General features: G+C 34.4%; 1 long non-coding RNA gene across 1 annotated transcript; it reads left to right on the forward strand.

Annotated features, from left to right (window-relative positions):
• The first annotated feature begins 397 nt into the window (after positions 1 to 397).
• Positions 398 to 15,166, forward strand: LOC118615029. Its single transcript, XR_004956277.1, has 4 exons — positions 398 to 628; positions 1,415 to 1,663; positions 3,840 to 3,982; positions 12,812 to 15,166. It is a non-coding gene; the product is annotated as an uncharacterized LOC118615029 (long non-coding RNA).
• The last annotated feature ends 3,115 nt before the right edge of the window (positions 15,167 to 18,281 follow it).

Raw genomic sequence — 18,281 nt, forward strand, 5'->3', positions numbered from 1 at the left:
TTTGGTGAGTGCCATTGCACATACATACAGGCAGAAAAATGGATGGAGTTTCTGAAATTTTAGGAAAAGAATGCTTTGTGTAAAAGTAAGTCAGCAGTGGTATCTTGACTTGGTTGTGATTTTTGATTGCTGTTCTTCTTTCTAACAATAAATTACCATTGGTTTGTCTTAATTTTGATCAATGCATTTTGTTATAGATCTTTGGTTAGCCTTATAGGGCTATTATAGCCTTTAGGGCTATAATCTCTTGATATCTGACTTTATATCATGTATAGATGATAATTCAAACACGAATTACCCATATTCCTCTTACTAAAGCAGGAATGTGAATATAAACCCTCAAAAATCTCTTTACACTTCCTTGATATTTCATTGTGTTTTCCTCCTACCAGAAAATGGGAACTAACAGAGGAAATATATCATGGGATCTTCCCCACCTGAAAATGTTTGTGGTAAAACAAAGTAAATAAAATTTAAGAATACTGCTATGGAAATGCCAAGTGCTAACATTAGTTTAGAAGCTAGAAAGAATTAAGCTTTATCGAAGAGAAGAACCAGCCTTCACAGCTTGGTAAGCAAATATGCGGCAGCAACCTGAACAAGACTGAGAGATTCCCAGGATTCCAAGGTAAGGAAGTTCATAGGAACAGTGGTGAAAGAGATGATTACATGCCAGTGCAGGAAGGTCTGACATGAGGGGAAAGTCTCTGGAGGCCAGAGTGGGAAAGGCCTACCCTGGGAAACTCAAGAATGAGAGACTGGAGCATGGTGGGGGAAAGGATGTGTGTGGGCATTAAAGGATAGGGAAGTTTATCTGGAGCTCAGATGAGTATATTCAGAGAAATTCCTACATACTATGTAAGAAACAGAAATAGTAGAAGGGCAGATTAAGCCTGGAGGCTAAAATTTGGGGGCAGCCAGGGGATACATTTGGGAAGCAAGTGAAGATAAAATCCTTCTATTTAAATTAAACTTTAGCAACAGTCTGAGCAGCTTGAAGTGATAATGAGAAACATAAAAAGACTTACAGAATTACATAATAGAGATTTCAGCTACTATTTCAGAAAAGAGCCAGGAGCTTGGGCCTAGGGACAATGGCTAAGAGAACAATAAACATGTCTTCATAGCCCTGTGATAGAAAGGCACAGCTAGGACTTGAAGATAACAAGACATGGGAATGTGAGACATGGGTGGTAGGGAGAGTGCTCGGGTTGAGAGGGAGGGTGCAGAAAGAAGTCTCTAAGATGGTTCTCAGTGATCTTGCTTCCTGGTATTTACACTTTCTGTAATCTCCTCTGGATATGTTACTTTCTTCTAGTGAACAGAATACAGGAGAAATAATGAGATGTCAAGATTACATTATAAAAGGGCTATGGCTTCTGTCTTGAGGGCTCTCTCTCTTGATCTCTCTCAGGTTATTCTTCTGGAGGAATCAAGTTTTCATGTCATGAGAAGCTCCTGTGGAGAGGTCTTTGTGATGGGACCAAGACCTGCCAAGAGCCACATGAGTGAGCCCGGAAGGAGAACCACCAGGTTCCTCCATGCTAGGTCAAGTCTCCACATGAAACTAGCCCTGGCTAACAGCTTGACTACAGTCTCATCACAGACTTCGAGCCAGAGGCACCCAAATAAACCATATTCAGATTTCTGACCTACAAAAACTGTGAGATAATGAATGATTCTTGTTTTAAGCCGCTAAATTTTAATTTGTTATATAGCAATTGATAATTAATATAGAAAAACTGTCCCATTTTATAGCCAACATTGGGTGTTTTTTTGAAGATTACTAATAAATATGAGTACAAAACCTATGACCTGAGCATGGAAATGATGGACAGGGCAGTTTATGGGTGAGGACTGAGTTTAGGTATAGAAATATTCAGTATAGGTATTGGATGATTGTGCTAGTGCATTGGAATCAAGCCTGAATTAGAATATTTCTCAATATTTTTATCTATCAAATGGGCTTTTGTGTGGATTAAATAAAATTGAAAGTATTTTGTATAATGCCTGGCCTCAAGTGCTCCAGAAATCATGACTCTTATAATGATACAGCAAACTAAACCTATTTATCTCTTCTTGTTTAGGACACATTCTAAAATTAAATTTCTGGAGTTACTTCTGATACCAAACTGAGACAAAAACCTCTAGATTCCCGATTATCAAAATGAGATTAAATAGTCACATATTGGCCATAATGGGTCTGGACAGGAAAATGAATGAGACTAAGACAAAACATCAAAAGTTACAAGAGTATCTCTTAAGAGAGAAGGTGGCTAGAACAGAGTGATGGTTCTGTGTATTATAGACTGCGATTCTTGCCATTCTGAGATGTATCAGAAATTTAGGTAGCATGGAGGGAGGAGAATGTAGTGCTGTGGACTTTAAAGTTTACTGTTTAATTTTAATTTCTGGTATGCAGATGTTCTGCTACGGACTAAGCTAGTGAAAAAAAAATCAAACTCACCTATTTCTGTATTGTGACCTTCAATTTTAAGGTCTCAAGTCAAGATGAGGTATCCTTTAATATTGGATAGGTAGTAGTGGCTTGGTAAAGGAGAGAAAGGTGGGCTGTGGTGATGGTAATAGGTCAACATCAAAAGGAAGAGAAGGGCCTCTGGTGAAAATTCCTGAGACCATGATAATGATCTCTGGGAGTTACCTGGAAGGAGGTTCTGCATCTCTGTATCTGCCTTTCAGTGCTAACCCATGGTAGACATCAGACATTCTCTTTAATGATTGAAGAAAGATTTTTTTTTCCCTATTGAATAGCATCAAGGGCTAGATGAATACTCAAATCTAATCATACCTACATGTATTTTTAAAAATGTTTCATAAGTCTGATAGCCAATTATACATTTTTATGTTAATGAGTTATTAACATTCTCCAGTTGTCCTTTTACTTTCCTTTGTAGTTACAAAATCAAAGTAATGTCAACATCTACATATTTCTAGTTAGACTAATATTTTTTAAGCCGCATGAACTTGAAATTCTTGGTGGAGATGTGCATATGATTGCTTTCTACTGGTAATAAAAGATTGTAAAGGAATCATGCTTTCTGTATAATTAGTAGCATGATATTAAGAATATAATTTGAATAATGAAAATATTTGCTCTTAACTGGAGGAGAATGAATCAAACTCTTCAGCCAATAGCACTCAGTATCTAAGAAGGAACAGAGAAATTAGATGAGAAATATTCAACATAGGATGCTTTCACAGGGGATTTATGTTCCACAATAAGGTGCTTAAGAAATGAAAGGCAGTTGATACTATGACCTTCCACCATTTAACTGAAAGCACATCCATGAATATCAGTTAACAATGGAAAGAGTTACAACTAAATACGAAGACATCAATTTTGTTCCTTTTATTTGAAATCATCATTACCAACTTTGAAGAAGATAGTAAAAAGTCAACCCTAATCCTGCTATTCAATCACAACTTTTCATCCTTTGCATATTGCTTTCCAAACTTTGTCTTTAATTGTTTATATTTACAGTTGTGACACACATGTTCTAATTCAGCTTATTTATACATAAAATCATCTCATAAACATTTTTATTATCTTTACGTAGCATTTTAAGTGTCCTTTTAAATAATTACATAATATATTATTAAGGTGCTTACCATAATTTACTAAAGCAATGTTGTTTTGTGAGTTTATTTCCAAATTAAATGTTATTTTAAATTAAGTACTTTAACTCTGTATCTCAGCTACAGAAATGCAGCTGTCCAAGGTTTTGCACAATAGTGAAAACTCCAGTGTCATTATTTCAGAGTGACAGAGTAGAGTGACTCCTATAGTCTAACCAAAAAGTAACACTTCTCGTTTGTAGGTAGATAAGAGAGAAAATTGGACAAATGGCTAGACAGAACTAATCTCTACATGAAAGATTCTACACAAGAATTCCCTGTTTATTTCCACTTCTATGTTCCGTGAAAAAAAAATTTTATTGTTAGAAGGAAGACGATCTGAGAGGTGAGTTTTAATGTTCAATTTTGAATTTTTGGCTCTCTCTGAAACAAAATCTTTTTGATTCAGATTCAATTATTCCCTTGGTTCAATTTTCATTGTGTTTCCCTGGAATAAAACGTAGATATATACCTGTATAAATATTTGAATCATACACACACACACACACACACACACACACACACACACACACACACATATTATGGTTTCGCTTACTAGCCTGCTAAAGTAACAACATTTTCAACTATTTCTTTTGGTTAGGGTTTTGACTTAAAGAAATAAACTACCTCTTTTCCTGCAACCCACTCCCCCACCCCCACCCCCCAAAAAAACTTTTGCAAAAATAAAAATATATCTAGAGACAGAATGAATAACATCTTTGAATTATTCAGTTTAACCTCAGCATGGTTTATTTTATATGATTTTTCCAGAAACAGAATCTGAAGAGATTAAACTGGTTGAAGCTAGGGTGGGGTGGGGGCCCAGGGTGCAGCATTAGATTTGACCAAAGGAAAACAATTAAGGATGAGGTATCCTAATAGCCTAGAATAAACAGGATATAAATCTGCTTATTTAGGGCATTGTGGCCTAAAAATAAAGGCAATTTACATTGTTAACTGTATATTAGTTAATCTATCCCAATTAAGTAGAGTCTTATTCCTTGGTTTTTATATAATGAGATCTTTTTAAAAATTCATTTCAAAAGCTAAACAATGCACTTTTAGTCCTGGAGGAAATCTCATACAGAGCATGACATTGGATCAACAATACATATTTAAAGATAGCGTTGTTATGACTACTCATTACACCATAGATTTGCTTTGGATACAGCAGATTTTTCCTGAATTTATAATTAACTTTATCCTTTTATTTGTCTCAAATTTATGTGGAAGGTCTATACTTAGAAGCAACTTTTACTCCTGGAAACAATAGTGTTATGTAAAACTCAAGAAGTAATGAAGTGTTCTCTGTAAAGCAAAGAAATATACCACTATGTCCAGGATCTTTTGTTACATTAAGCACATTTTAAAGCAAATTGTTTCATGTCAGGCTGTCTAGTAACTTTCATGCAAAAGTTATTTTTAGCATAATGAAGAATGGCCTAGATCAAAAGAAGTCTTATTCTTTGTAGCATAATGCTTGCTTGAAAAAGCAAGGTAGATATAATAGATGTAATAGTTTTAAAGATGGTTACATCATATATTGTCCAAAAGAAAAGTGATTCTCTTTTATTGTTTTATTTTTATGAATAATGTCTATATTTTTCTGATTATAAAAGTATCACATAGTCATTGTAGAAAATTCAGAATATATAGAAAAAATGTAAAGAAGAGAATGAAAATCAAGTACAATTTCCCAAAGAGGAATAGCTATGTCTGACACATTCCTCCATGGAAATATTTGTTAGGTCAGGAATGAATATATGACTTAATATGGGTGAACTAAGTTTAATGAGACCCAGTCTTCATTTTTTTTTCCCTGAAACTATTAATGGAGCCTAGAACTGCCAGAGTTACCATACAGAGTGCCCAAAAGACAGCTAAATGAAGGGGGGAAAATGTCTAAGTCCTAAGATATTATTTGAGCCTCAAAATATAGCATGAAGAAGCTAACAACTCCTGGACTTTTCAGTCATATCAGTCAATCAGTTCAACCTTTTTTATTCCCTAAGTTAGCCTCATGTGAGAGTTTGTCACCTGCATCCAAGATGCTGCTGGTTTATAAGCCCATTGACTGAACTGTTGAGCTATGGAGCTACCACAAGCAATAAAACAATCATAGTTCTTTATTAAACTATTCTGTGTATGTAGCACTTGGCTGAGAAACATTGAAAAAAACAAACAAACAAAAATAGATAAATCTTGCCTGTCCAAGACTATAGTTAGATCTCAATCTATTGTCTTTTGTCAATTTATTTACTCCTCAAGTTATGGGGTTTCAAATATGGAATAAATGTTAGAGATCCTCTAATCCAAACCTGTTAAATATGTGGCTATCATGCTAAAGACACTCCTCTCTCTCCAGAGTAGACACTGCTAATTGACCTTAACATTCTGCTGACTGATCCTATATTTGGCCTAGAATCATTGTCAGCATAGCATTCCAGAAAGTCACAACAATCATTTGGAGTCAGTTCTCAAGCAAACTCATTTACTACTCATTTTAAAGATAGGAAAACGTAGTATCAGAGGGGTTAAGACTTATTTATGATCATCCAGGTAGTTAATGACAGTAAACTATTTTTCTTGTTATCACTAACTTCTTCGTCATCTGTAAAAATTACTTAGTGGTTGGTTACTTGTACTATTGATTGTATCTTCTTGATTTAGACAAATAATATTACATACTTTATGTTTCCTATTTTAAAACAGTTCATACCTGTTATAAATTATATTGGTCAGTTATTCCTTTATAATAGAAAATTACAAAATCTCTGTAACATAGATACGATTTTAAAAAATTTACTTTCCCATGGCTTTAGTGTGGTCAGGTGACTCTCCTGGGCTCAGCAAAGAGCATTAAGCTGTAAGTTGGGTCTGTTCCACATCCCTCATGGACCAGTGGGCTAACCATGATAGATCCTTTTCATGGTGCAGATGACCTAATCACAAAAGAAGTTTTCAAATCCTAGCTTATTTGATGTATGTTAATATCTAATTGTCCCAAAGAGTTCACACGGCCAAGGCCAAAGGCAAGAAGTAGAGAAGTACACAAAACAGCAGCAGGAACTAAAAAGTTACTTGGCAAAGTGTTTGGACATAGGGAAGTATGAAAAATTGGGGCCAAGAATGCATTTTGTTATGCAAGTCAGGAAGGAAAAGCCTAGGATGCCGTAAAAATATATAAATGGGGAGAGACCTGATTTAATTGTAGGAGGCAGGAGAGTTTATTATTAATGCTATCTTTAAGGAAGCCATATCTAGGTGCCAGGTGAGGAAGTAAGAAACTTCCATGGAAGTAATAGCTTACATAAATGTTTTCTGGAGGAGCAGAGAAAAGGCCAGGGTGGCAGAAGCATTAAAAGCATGGAGGAGAGTAGTGGCAGATGAGACTGGAGAAATGAGTAGGGCCAGACCATTCAAGTAGTTCTGGTAGTTTTATTATTCCATGAAAAGTGAAATGACATTGGTTGGTGTTAAGTAGAGAAGTGCCATAATGTAATTTGCATTCAGAAAAGATCACTGGCTACGATGCAAAGAATCGATTGTAGGGAGCAAGAGTGAAACAATAAGAGCAGAGAGTAGGCAGGTGCATTATTCAAGGAGAGATCTGTATTTGATTCTTTGCTCAAGTAGGATGGTAGGAGTGAGGATAGGGAAAAATAAAAAATCAAGAAATAGTTTGAGGGTTGAATCAATGGGACTTAGCTGCTTCTTATACCAAAATTTCTCTTGCTCTCTCAGCTACACTTAATTTCTTTCAATTCCTGTGTCATCATCAGGGGTCTTCCTTATGCCATTTGTTACATGTAGGATACTCACTTCTCCACTTTTTGCCTAGTCTAACTCCTAATATGCTTCAGATCTAAGTTCCAACATACTTTCCTCAAAGAAGAATTATCTGATCTTTCAAAAAATGTTACAGTGGGTTCTCATAGCACATGATATGTCTCTTTTGAATAACACTTGATGTAATAGAAAATTTAAATTTGTTTTATGATTATTTGATTAGTGCCTATGTTTCCCCACTAAGCCCTAAGTTTCATGAAGACAAATACTATATTTGGTTTGATTTATCATAATGTCCCAGTTCTCAAGCTAGTGACTTTGTATGCAGTAGTTACTTAATAAAAATGATTGAATGAATGCTTCTGAATAGAACATTTTTGGATACATAAATGTTTAAGTTGGCCAGTTATTATAGGTGACAATATTTTTTAAGTTAATCTTAGGCTAGTGACAATCAGGATAAAACAAATAAACAAAAAGGTGAAAATTAAAATTGGGAATAATAAGGTGATAAATAAGAGTGAAATAACTAAGAATTTAAGCAGAAACCAAATATGCTATTTTACAAAAGCCTTGATTCCTGCAAGGACACCTCTGTGACTTGATGAATATGATCAATACCTTCCAAAGACTGAAGATTAAAAGTGAGCCACTGAGTTACAATAAGAATCATATTAAAATTCATAATGCTGCTGAGTTACAAGAAGTCCGTTGGAACAGAATCCAAGTAAAATTTACATTTGCTCTGGGGTGTCACCTTGGGGTCATGTTTCTTCCTGTCAGTCAATAAACAGAGGTCCAAAAAGCCCTTGAAAAAGGGTCATTCTTCAGCCTTGAAAATGCAAAAAAGAGATTAGGCAGAGCATCTGAAGTAATCATGGAGCAAAAAACAAATTGCAATACTTTGCCATCAACAAAACACAGCAAACTTGGCTCTCCCAGAGGCCATTTAATCTCCATAAACTTTGGCTTCATCCTAATCACTATACCCTAAAGAATTGAGAGTTTGCACTTTATGGTTCGTAATTTTCTATTCTAGAATATTCCAAAAGAAAACAGGAGATGGAAGGAAAGAAGAAACAGGACTTTGGAAAATAAATGTTATTTCTAATTTAGGATCTTTTAATGACATTGTGTGTGTGTGTGTGTGTGTGTGTGTGTGTGTGTGTGTGTGTGTGTGTTACAATGGCTGCAGGAAACAAACTAGAAAGGTCTCATATGGATGCTGGAAGCTTTGTGCCCACTCTCTTGGATCCTTAGTTACTATTATTTTTATTATTATTATTTGGATTTACAATTGGTAATGGTACTAGGTTGCAACCACTATCTTTAGGTCACAATGAACCTTTCAGACATTGTTTTGGGTATTACGATTATAGGCAAATAGCCTGGTCTGATGTAGCTTTGTGGTCTGCCATTACTTTTGCTGTGACTATATTATTCTTAGGTTCCTTTAGAGGACTTGCTTTCTCTCTGTAGTTTGACCATGCAATCCTGAGTTCTGAGAAATTCATTTAGACTCATTGCAAGTGAGATTTTTTTTCTTGCAGTTGAGCTGAAGAAACTTATAAATTGTTTTATAGCGGTCTTTTCATGGAAGACAATGCATTTGGCAGTTTTCAATCTTGGGTATTTTTAGTAGTATACAGACTCTTAACTTACCTTTTTTAAAAAAACAAAACAAAACAAAACAAAACAAATATTTCCAAGTTTTCAAGTGTGTGTACATGGATTGCCTTGAGATTTTATATTTCTTTTAAATTTAAGTTCTTCTAAATTACTTTCGTATTTGTTTACAGTGAAGTCTTTTTTTTTTTAAGAGTTGGAGACTAAAAAAAGTAATAGTATAATTTAAAAACTCGATGTAATTTTTGAAACATATTGAATAAGTATTAAGAAAATAAATGTTCTGTCAATGGTAAAACCTACTGAATGTAAAATATGCCATTTCTAAGCGTACCTAGAATGACAAATTGGACGTGATTTAAGGTATGAAAGCTTTTAAAGCGACAACCTTCTATAGAATATTCTTCAGCAGTTGTGCTCAATCGCCTAAATTTCTAGATTCTAATCTATGCTAAGGCTTTGAGGACAAAACCAAAAATGCAGTTTCCTGAGTCTGCTGTGGTAACAGAGACTGTAGGATCATTTTCTAAGCAAAGATTCCAACTATTGATGATAATTTACTCATGAAACCTAAAAATTGAAGCTACCAGTATTTATTAAATTTTCATTATATACTCAGTGTGTTCTAGAAAGCAAAAGTAATGCACTCTGCTTTTAGGGAGCTGTAAATCAGTAAGAAAATAATGTAAGACAATAAACAATTTAGAGGTAGGTTCTTTTTGCAATTTCCAAGTGTTATGAGATGCCAGACAGAGGAAAATGACTGGTTTTGGAATTGCTGGAGGAAACAGGACTTAAGCCAACTGTGAAGGACATATGAACTTTGAAGAGATAGATGTTATGGAAGAGGGAGATGTATTCATGGAATAAAAATAAAAGCCCATTAGTAACATCCAGATACAGCTAAAAGTAAGGCGTATGTGAAAGGTGTTAAAGCATAGGAAACATTAGGAAGTACTACAGGCATTGAGGAAGAAAGAAGTGTTGTGTGCCTTAAAAGCTGTATATCACCACTTCTTTCTTTAATGCCGGCACTTCTTACTTTTTATTGTAATAGAGGCTTTGATTGCAAGGGAAAGGAGTTTGATCTTATATTGAGCAAGGGAATTCATGATGAAAATGAAGTATGTTTGAGTAGGCTTAACAGGTAGCTTTCAAACGATTGCTGGAGAGAGGAATTAGAATATGTTCAAGTGAGAAGTTACTACAGTAATCTACTATAAAACAGTGAAGGCCTAAACCAGGGATTGGGAAACTTTTTTGGTAAAGGGTAAGAAAGTAAATATTTTAGGCTTTTAAAACCATATGATCTCTGTGGCAACTACTCAACACAATGTGTTAATGAATGAACATGGTCACGTTTCAATAAAACTTTGTTTACAAAAATAAGAAGAAGGCTGTAATTTTTGATCTGCATAGTTTATTGACTCCTGGTCTAAACTATAGTGATGACATGATAATGAAAAGAAGGAAACAATTTGAGGAGTTGAAAATATTATTATATTTTTTTTATGTGTTTGAATAAGAGAGATTAGGAGGTGACAAAAGCTTCAAAGAATACATTAGTCCTTGAAATATCAATGTGGGATTTGTCACTATGAAGATGATAAATAAATTCACAAGTTACTTGTTGAAGGAGAAAAATAGAACATTAAGGACTAACTATTAGGCTAGCTTAGGATGAGGTCATGAGTGACTGGCCTCCAGGATGGTGTCAATATTCTGTTTCTTGATCTGGATGCTAGTAACGCTGGAGTGTAAACTTTGTAAAAACACATACGGCTGCACAATTATGCTTTATGATTTGTTTTGATTGATGGTATACATCTATACACATTAAGAGGGTTGAAAGAGGATGTAAAACTATGAGAGGACAAAGAAATTGTGATCAGAGTATAAGAACCAGAAGAATGAAATATCACAGAAACCAAGAGAGGATAGAAGAGGAGGGAATGATCAGCAGGGTCAAAGAAAGAAGCAACATTAAGATGAGGATGGAGAAATGAGCTTAAATTTCACTAGAAGATAAGAGACAACCTCTAAAAGGCAGCTTCAAGGAAGTGATATGGTTGAAAATTAGATTCCAAATTTTAAGCCAAAAGGAAGACGTGAGGAAGTGGAGTAGTTTAATAAATTACTCAAGGATAATGACTGTAAAGGAAAAGACAAAAGTAGGATGTATTGAAAGGAATAATAGCATAAAGTGAGTTTTTTTATTTCTTGTTCTTTTTTATGAGAAATATTGTATATGTTTGAGAAAACAGGGCAAATAAATCAGCATAAAAGAATAAAGATGTTAATAACAGATGGAAAATATATGGACAAAATAAGCAAGAGTAGAAGAATGTTTACCTCTATAAAGACAAATGAACAACATTATCAGAAAGAAAGGAAAGATAAATTCACATAAGAAGTACTCAAGAATATCAGATCTACCCATGGTGGTGAAGCCAGTTTCGTTTGCCCATGTATAGGAAAGTCTATATGGGGGTTGAATGAAAAGGAAATTTTCTGTAACTTTAGGAGTAATTATTAAAAGCTAATCAATTATGACTGTTAAAGAATAAGATGCAATTCCAAGCTATTCCCAAAAGATTCTCATTGAATAATTGGCTGGAGTTCATACAACGATGACTATGAATGTGGTTGATCAGCACATCAAATTACAAATTCCTGGGTACAATAATGTAATAGTATTATTGTGTCATATAGGAAATCTCATTTCTTTGAAGATCCATCTTGATATAGTAATTTTCCTTGCATAATACTTTACTTTATGGAATTGGTATAATGAAGTTGAAAAAGGAATTTTGAATAACTAATTTATCAAACAAAAACTTATAATATTAAGATCAAAACTCTAAGCTGATTTAAATTTACAAAAGTATTTAATCAAACAAACAAATATACATACAATGAAACCTGAAAAATTCAGCAATATTTACTTATATGATCTTAAAGAGGATTATGTTACACATGTACACACAATGTCATCAAAACCAGATTCCGAATTTTAAGAACTCTAGGTGTTTGTGTTTTCATTACTTGTAATTCATTATAAAAATATGCCAAATTTCATCAAATCCAGTAAAATTAAGACTATGAAGTAATAAATAAAAATCAAATCACTTTGTGAAAGCACATTATCTGGGTATAATTGGACACACCTAGCTACCTCATACTGATACTTAATAAACATTTTTTCACATTGCAATATATTAGTCCCCATTGAACTATGGGTGCAAAATTGATGAAACAGTTGAACCTTAATGAACAGAGATATTTGCATTTCATTACTAGATGTATAATTCTGCTCATAAATTTTATGAAATATTTTTAATGCTCAATTTATTGCAGAGTAATGTTAAAAAATATTTTAAAAATCTATCCTGGAGCCTTTTATTCCAGGGCAAGGTCCTTTTACTTATTTTCCTTCATTTCAATAAAGAGAATTGAACCAGGGTAGATTACAAATTAAAGTTTCATGACTTTACCAATTATTCTCTAAGGTCCATGAAATGTTTAACAGTCAGTTGGATCAAGGCAGCATTTTCAAACATGTACATACATATTTAAGGAACTTCTAAAGGTTGTGGACCTTAATTTATTTTGATTGGTATTCACTCTCCTAATAAAAACTGACATTATTTACAACTTCTGGGTCTTACAATTCCGTACCAGTACTGCTGAATATTGAAAGATTAACTATGACTACTATGATAGTAATGTTTTTTTCTGTTACTTTTGTTTTTTATTCCAGGGATACCTCAAGGATGCTTTTTGTTTCCATGATGCTCTCAAAGGAAGAGAGATGTTAAGATACTCTGATTAAATCATATTTTCCAGGGGTGGAATTCCTTTTTCTGAGTGTCAGCTCATTTTTGATTTAGTCTCTTTTCCTCCTCTACTCCCAAGAAAAGTGAATAATTCCTATTCTTGGGCTAATCTCTAACCCAGAAGAGACTTCCATGGTTAGTTAGCCTAATTAAGTAGAGTTCTAGAAACTGGGACAAGTTTTGCTTTCTCAGTCCTCTGTCTTCGGAGTGGATGGCATGCTTTCAATGGGTCTTTTCCTGGTTTAGAGTGATAGCTACCAACTAAAGGTAGTAATGAAAGGAGCAGGCATACAATTTCGTCATGCTTTAAATGTAATTATGATTGGAAAAAGTAAGTCTTTCTCTGGGCCTGAACTTAATTAGATAGTCTTTTATTGGAACATGAAGCCTAACTTTCTATATCCTTGTCTTGCCATACTTCCTCATAGAATTATTATATCTTGATTAATTTTTTTCCTTTACCTGTCTCCCATAATTCAACATGTACTATGTGAGATCAAGGACTTTGTTTTGTCTTGATCACCTGGAACAGAATGGACACTGAATAAATATTCATTGAGCAAGGGCATGTGTGGTGAATATACCCTAAGGTGACCTCCAACAAGTCAAATCCTTGTATCATTCCCCCTCCCTGAGTGTAGATAGAACTTGTGATTTGCTTCTAGCCAATAGAACGTGGCAAAGATAACAAAATTTTTAAAATTTAATTAAGGTCTCAAATCAGTTGACTTTGGGTTAATCTAAAAGAACATTATCTTGGATGCATCTTACTTAACCAGGTGCAATTCTCAAAAATCTCAATATCTTAGAGTTTAAGGTGGAAAAAAAAGTTAAAAGATGACAATTTTACCTTCTTTTCGAGTTTTCTTGCCTCAGCAGGATTTTGTCTACTACATTTTATCTTCTGTATATGACTTTATAATTGCTTTCATTTTATATAATGTACAATTTCATTCGAACCCTTGGCTACAACTGCTATACGTATGATGAAAATTTCCAAATTTCTTTTCCTACCCCAGATCTCTTTCCTGAGCTCTCGTCTTACAGACATAACTCTTTACAGGACTCATGTCCTTTGGTCTCTTAATCCATACTACCTGGCATAAGTCATGGCTGACCCTAGGCTCAGGGGAGCAACTTTTACCCTGTAGCCTTTGGTTATGTATTTAAAACAGCTATTGGCCCTGGTACAATACATGGACCCATTAGTTGGGTGAGGAAGAGTAGTCACTATGTCACATGCTGAGGTCCACATTCCAGAATTCAAAGAGCTCACTAGGATTTGTAAATGCCTTTAAGTGCCTCTGCTGCTACTTCCCATTCATTAGTTGCAACAAAAATCTTGATCCTCGAGATTATAGGAGAAAAACTCCCATGGCATCTCACAGCATGGACCAGAGAATGCCTTAACTCTATTGAATAACAGTAAAACTAACTGATAAAGACTGTGGGTTCAATTGAGTACCAAACTTTATCAACATATCAAATGATTAATTCAAACCAAACTTAATCTTAAGGTCCCTAAAGCTCCCCCCCAAAAAATAACATTTGCCATAGGAGAGGCCTCTAACCCTGATGTCGCTGTTTTGGTACTCTCTGGAGATAAGACTTATAAACACTATCAGGATAGAAAGGACTCCTCTCTCCCCACTAGTATATCCAGTAACCAAAAACCAAACAAACAAATAAAAAATGATTTCTTTATTCAGTGGGATAAACAAGAACTATAGCAGGGGTCCATGTTTTGATGTAATTGGAAATTCAAGATTTACTAAAAGAATTCATGGAAATGAAAGTTAAAATGGGTACACACTGGCTATTGTGTTTCTATAACAGAAGATCTAAATTCAGTTTAACATCTGCTAAGATGTCCCAAGTGGCAAACCTTAATGGCCTAAATCGATACTGCTGTTTGAATTACAGTCATACCTGAGTTTTTTATTAAGTTTAAACAAGGTACCCTTATATTTTTAGGGGAGTGACTGAACATAAAATAGGCATTCCATACCTTTATCATGAGAAATGTTGCCTTGCCTAAATTCTTTATGGTCATAGTGCTCAGTGCTCTAAAATATCCCATAATAGACATGAATGTTGTGACCCAAAAAGTCATAAAATAAAATTAAACTTTTGGCTTGATAGAATGGAGCTTCTTTGACTCCCCCTTGCTCCCCATCCCCAATTAGTTAATACAGTCTAATAGAGTAAGACAAAGTTTGCAGAAATTTTCTTTAAAAAATATACATACATAGGAAAATATTCAGAAGTATATATACATCACCTGTTAATACTTAATATTGTTTTTCTGTTTTATAGAATTATAGGTGATTTTTTATTATTTTCTGATTTTTTAAATATTTTCTATTTTTTAATTTTTCTCTTATTTGATGTACAATACTGTATTAGTTTACAGTGTACAACATAGGCATAGGTATTTATATAACTTATGAAGTGATCATCCTGATAAATCTAGTACCCATCTGGCATCCTGTATAGTTATTACAATACTATTGATTATATTCCCTGTGCTCTGCTTTACAATCCTATGACTATTTGGCAACTACCAGTTGTACTTCTTAATCCCTTCCCCCTTTTCACACATCCTCCCACTTCTCCTCCCATTATGCAACCATCGAAATGTTCTTTCTCTGTATCCGAGTTTGTTTATGTTTTGTTTATTTGTTTATTTTGTTTTTTAGATTTTATATGTAAGTGAGATCATAAGGCATTCATTCTTCTGACTCCACTCAGCACAGTACACCATAGGTCCTACTATGGTGTTGCAGATGGCAAGATTTCATTCTTTTTATGGCTGAGTAATAGTCCATTGTATATATGTACCATCTCTTTTTTATCCATTCATCCATAGATGGATACTTAGGCTGCCTCCATATTTTGACTACTGTAAGTAATGCTGCAGTGAACGTATAGATGCACATGTCCCTTCAAAGTAGTGTTTTGGAGTTCTTTGAATAAATACCCAGAATTGGTATTACTGGGTTCTTTTTTGTCTCTTGTTATATCCTTTGTAATAAAGTCCATTTTGTCTCATATAAGTATTGCTACCCCAACTTTTTTTGTTTGTTTTCATTTTCATTAAATATCTTTCTCCATCCCTTTACTTTCAATCCGTGTGTGTCTTTCGATCAAAAGTGAGTCTCTCGTAGGCAGCATAGGTAAAGGTCTCGTTTTCTTATCCATTCAGCCACTATGTCATTTGATTGGAGCATTAAACCTATTTACATCTATTTACATGTTAATAGATATGTAGCTATTGCCATTTTATTATTCATATATATATATATTTTTCTTCTTTTTTCTTAAAGAAGTCTCTCTAACATTTTTTTTTTCCTCTGACATTTCTTGTAATACTAATTTGGTGATAATGAACTAACTCCTTTAGCTTGTTCTTGTCTGTGAAGCTTGTTATCTGTCTTTTAATTCTAAATAATAGCTTTTCAGGTTAGAATAATCTTGGTTGTAGGTCCTTGCTTTTAATCACTTTAAATATTTTATGCCAATTCCTCCTGACCTACAAAGTTTCTATTGAGAAATCAGCTGATACTCTTATGGGAGCTCCCTTGTAGGTAACTAACTACTTTTCTCTTGCTGCTTTTAAGATATTCTCTTTGTCTTTAACTTTTGCCATTTTAATTAGAATGTGTCTTGGTGTGGGTTCTTTGGGTTCATCTTATTTGGGATTCTCTGTGCCTCCTGGGCTTGTATGTCTATTTTCTTTGCTAGATTAGGGAAGTTTTCCATTATTATTTCTTCAAAAAGTTTTTTTTAATTCCTTGCTCTCTCTCTTCTTCTGGTACCCCTAGGAAGCGAATGTTGGTATGCTCCATGTTGTCCTAGAGGGCCCTTAAACTATTCTCATTTTTTTTATTATTATTTTTTCTTGTTGCTATTCTGACTGGGTTTCTTTTTCTTTTCTTTCTTTCTTTCTTTTTTTTTTTTTTTGATACCTTATTTTTCAAATTACTGATTTTATCCTGAGCTTGGAGGTAACTGAGAAAGGCTATGTTGCAAACTGAAACCAGTTACCATTCATGTGAGAATTGGGGAAGCTTAGCAAGAGTATGGGATGAGGCCATCACTACCTATTTGAAGTTTGTGGATCTTTGAGAGATTTTAGACAACTCCATATAGGAGATGAGGAAAACCATTTGTGTGGAAAAGCCACTGAAAGACATGTGGGCCCACTGTACGAGTTGAGTGAGGAGGGGTCTTAGGGAATCACAAGGGCCAGGTGAGTGGTGTTAGGTTAATGGAATATTCAGATTTGGCACATGCCTGTGCCTGCTGGCTGAGTAGTGGGAGAGCTCAACAAAAGAACAAAGACATCCGCCAAGATTTCCCTCCCGGAGAGAGCTTCCCTGACCCCTACCCCTCCAGCAGTTGCCCTGAAGCTAGTCGCTTCAACTCCTCCCTGTATGTTCCTGGTGCTGCTCCTATACTGTGAGCAAGTGAATCTGTGCACAGACCCTTTAAGACCTGCAGCATTTAGGTTTCTAGGAGCCTGTTGTTTTTCTTAGACACAAACCCTGATGGTTTTCACAGCCAGAGGTTATGGGTACTTCTCTTCTCAGCACCGATGCCTCAGACTGGGGAGCCCATTGTGAGGCTGGGACCCTTTGCTCCTCAGTGGAGATCTCCATAGCCGAGCTATCCCTCTTGATTTTTAACCGCCACACCAAGGAGTGAGACCAAGCCATTCTATATTTCTGCCCCTCTTACCTGTCTCATTGTGGCTTCTTCTTTATATTTTTAGTTATAGGAATTCTGTTCAGCTAGTCTTCAGGCAGTTCTCAATGATAGTTGTTCTGTGATTTAGTTATAATTTTCATGTGATCATGAGAGGAGGTGGGCACAGGTTCTACTTATTCCATCTTAACTGGAAGTCTCGGGGAAAATTGTTTGAGTCTGTGTTTCTCCTTGTTATTATACTAGAGTGTAATAATATATATTTTAAATAGATAAACTGCCACATTTTGATACATTATTTTTCTACTCCATATCCATATCTAACAAATTGGTTAAGTATTGTGTTTGTATATTGCTTTATTTCTCTTAATGTTTTAACTATACATTACATTTTGCCATGCTATTTAAACTATTTGAAAGAATAATTTTAAATGTCTACATGAAACTTTATTATTTGTATGAATCACACTCCATTTAATCATATTCTATTGTTAAACAATGAAAGTATTTATAATAGTAAAATATTTGAAACACTGTGTTGTAGATATATTTTTATCCATAGTTATGAATATAAGATCTTTAAATGTGGAATTAATCTAATTATATATATATATTTGAAACATATAGCATTTTATGTATGCTTTAAAATAGTAAATTAATGCCAGAGCAACTGAAACATGTTTTATT

The sequence above is a fragment of the Rousettus aegyptiacus genome, unplaced genomic scaffold (assembly GCF_014176215.1).
Source record: "Rousettus aegyptiacus isolate mRouAeg1 unplaced genomic scaffold, mRouAeg1.p scaffold_m13_p_3, whole genome shotgun sequence".
Lineage (NCBI taxonomy): Eukaryota > Metazoa > Chordata > Mammalia > Chiroptera > Pteropodidae > Rousettus > Rousettus aegyptiacus.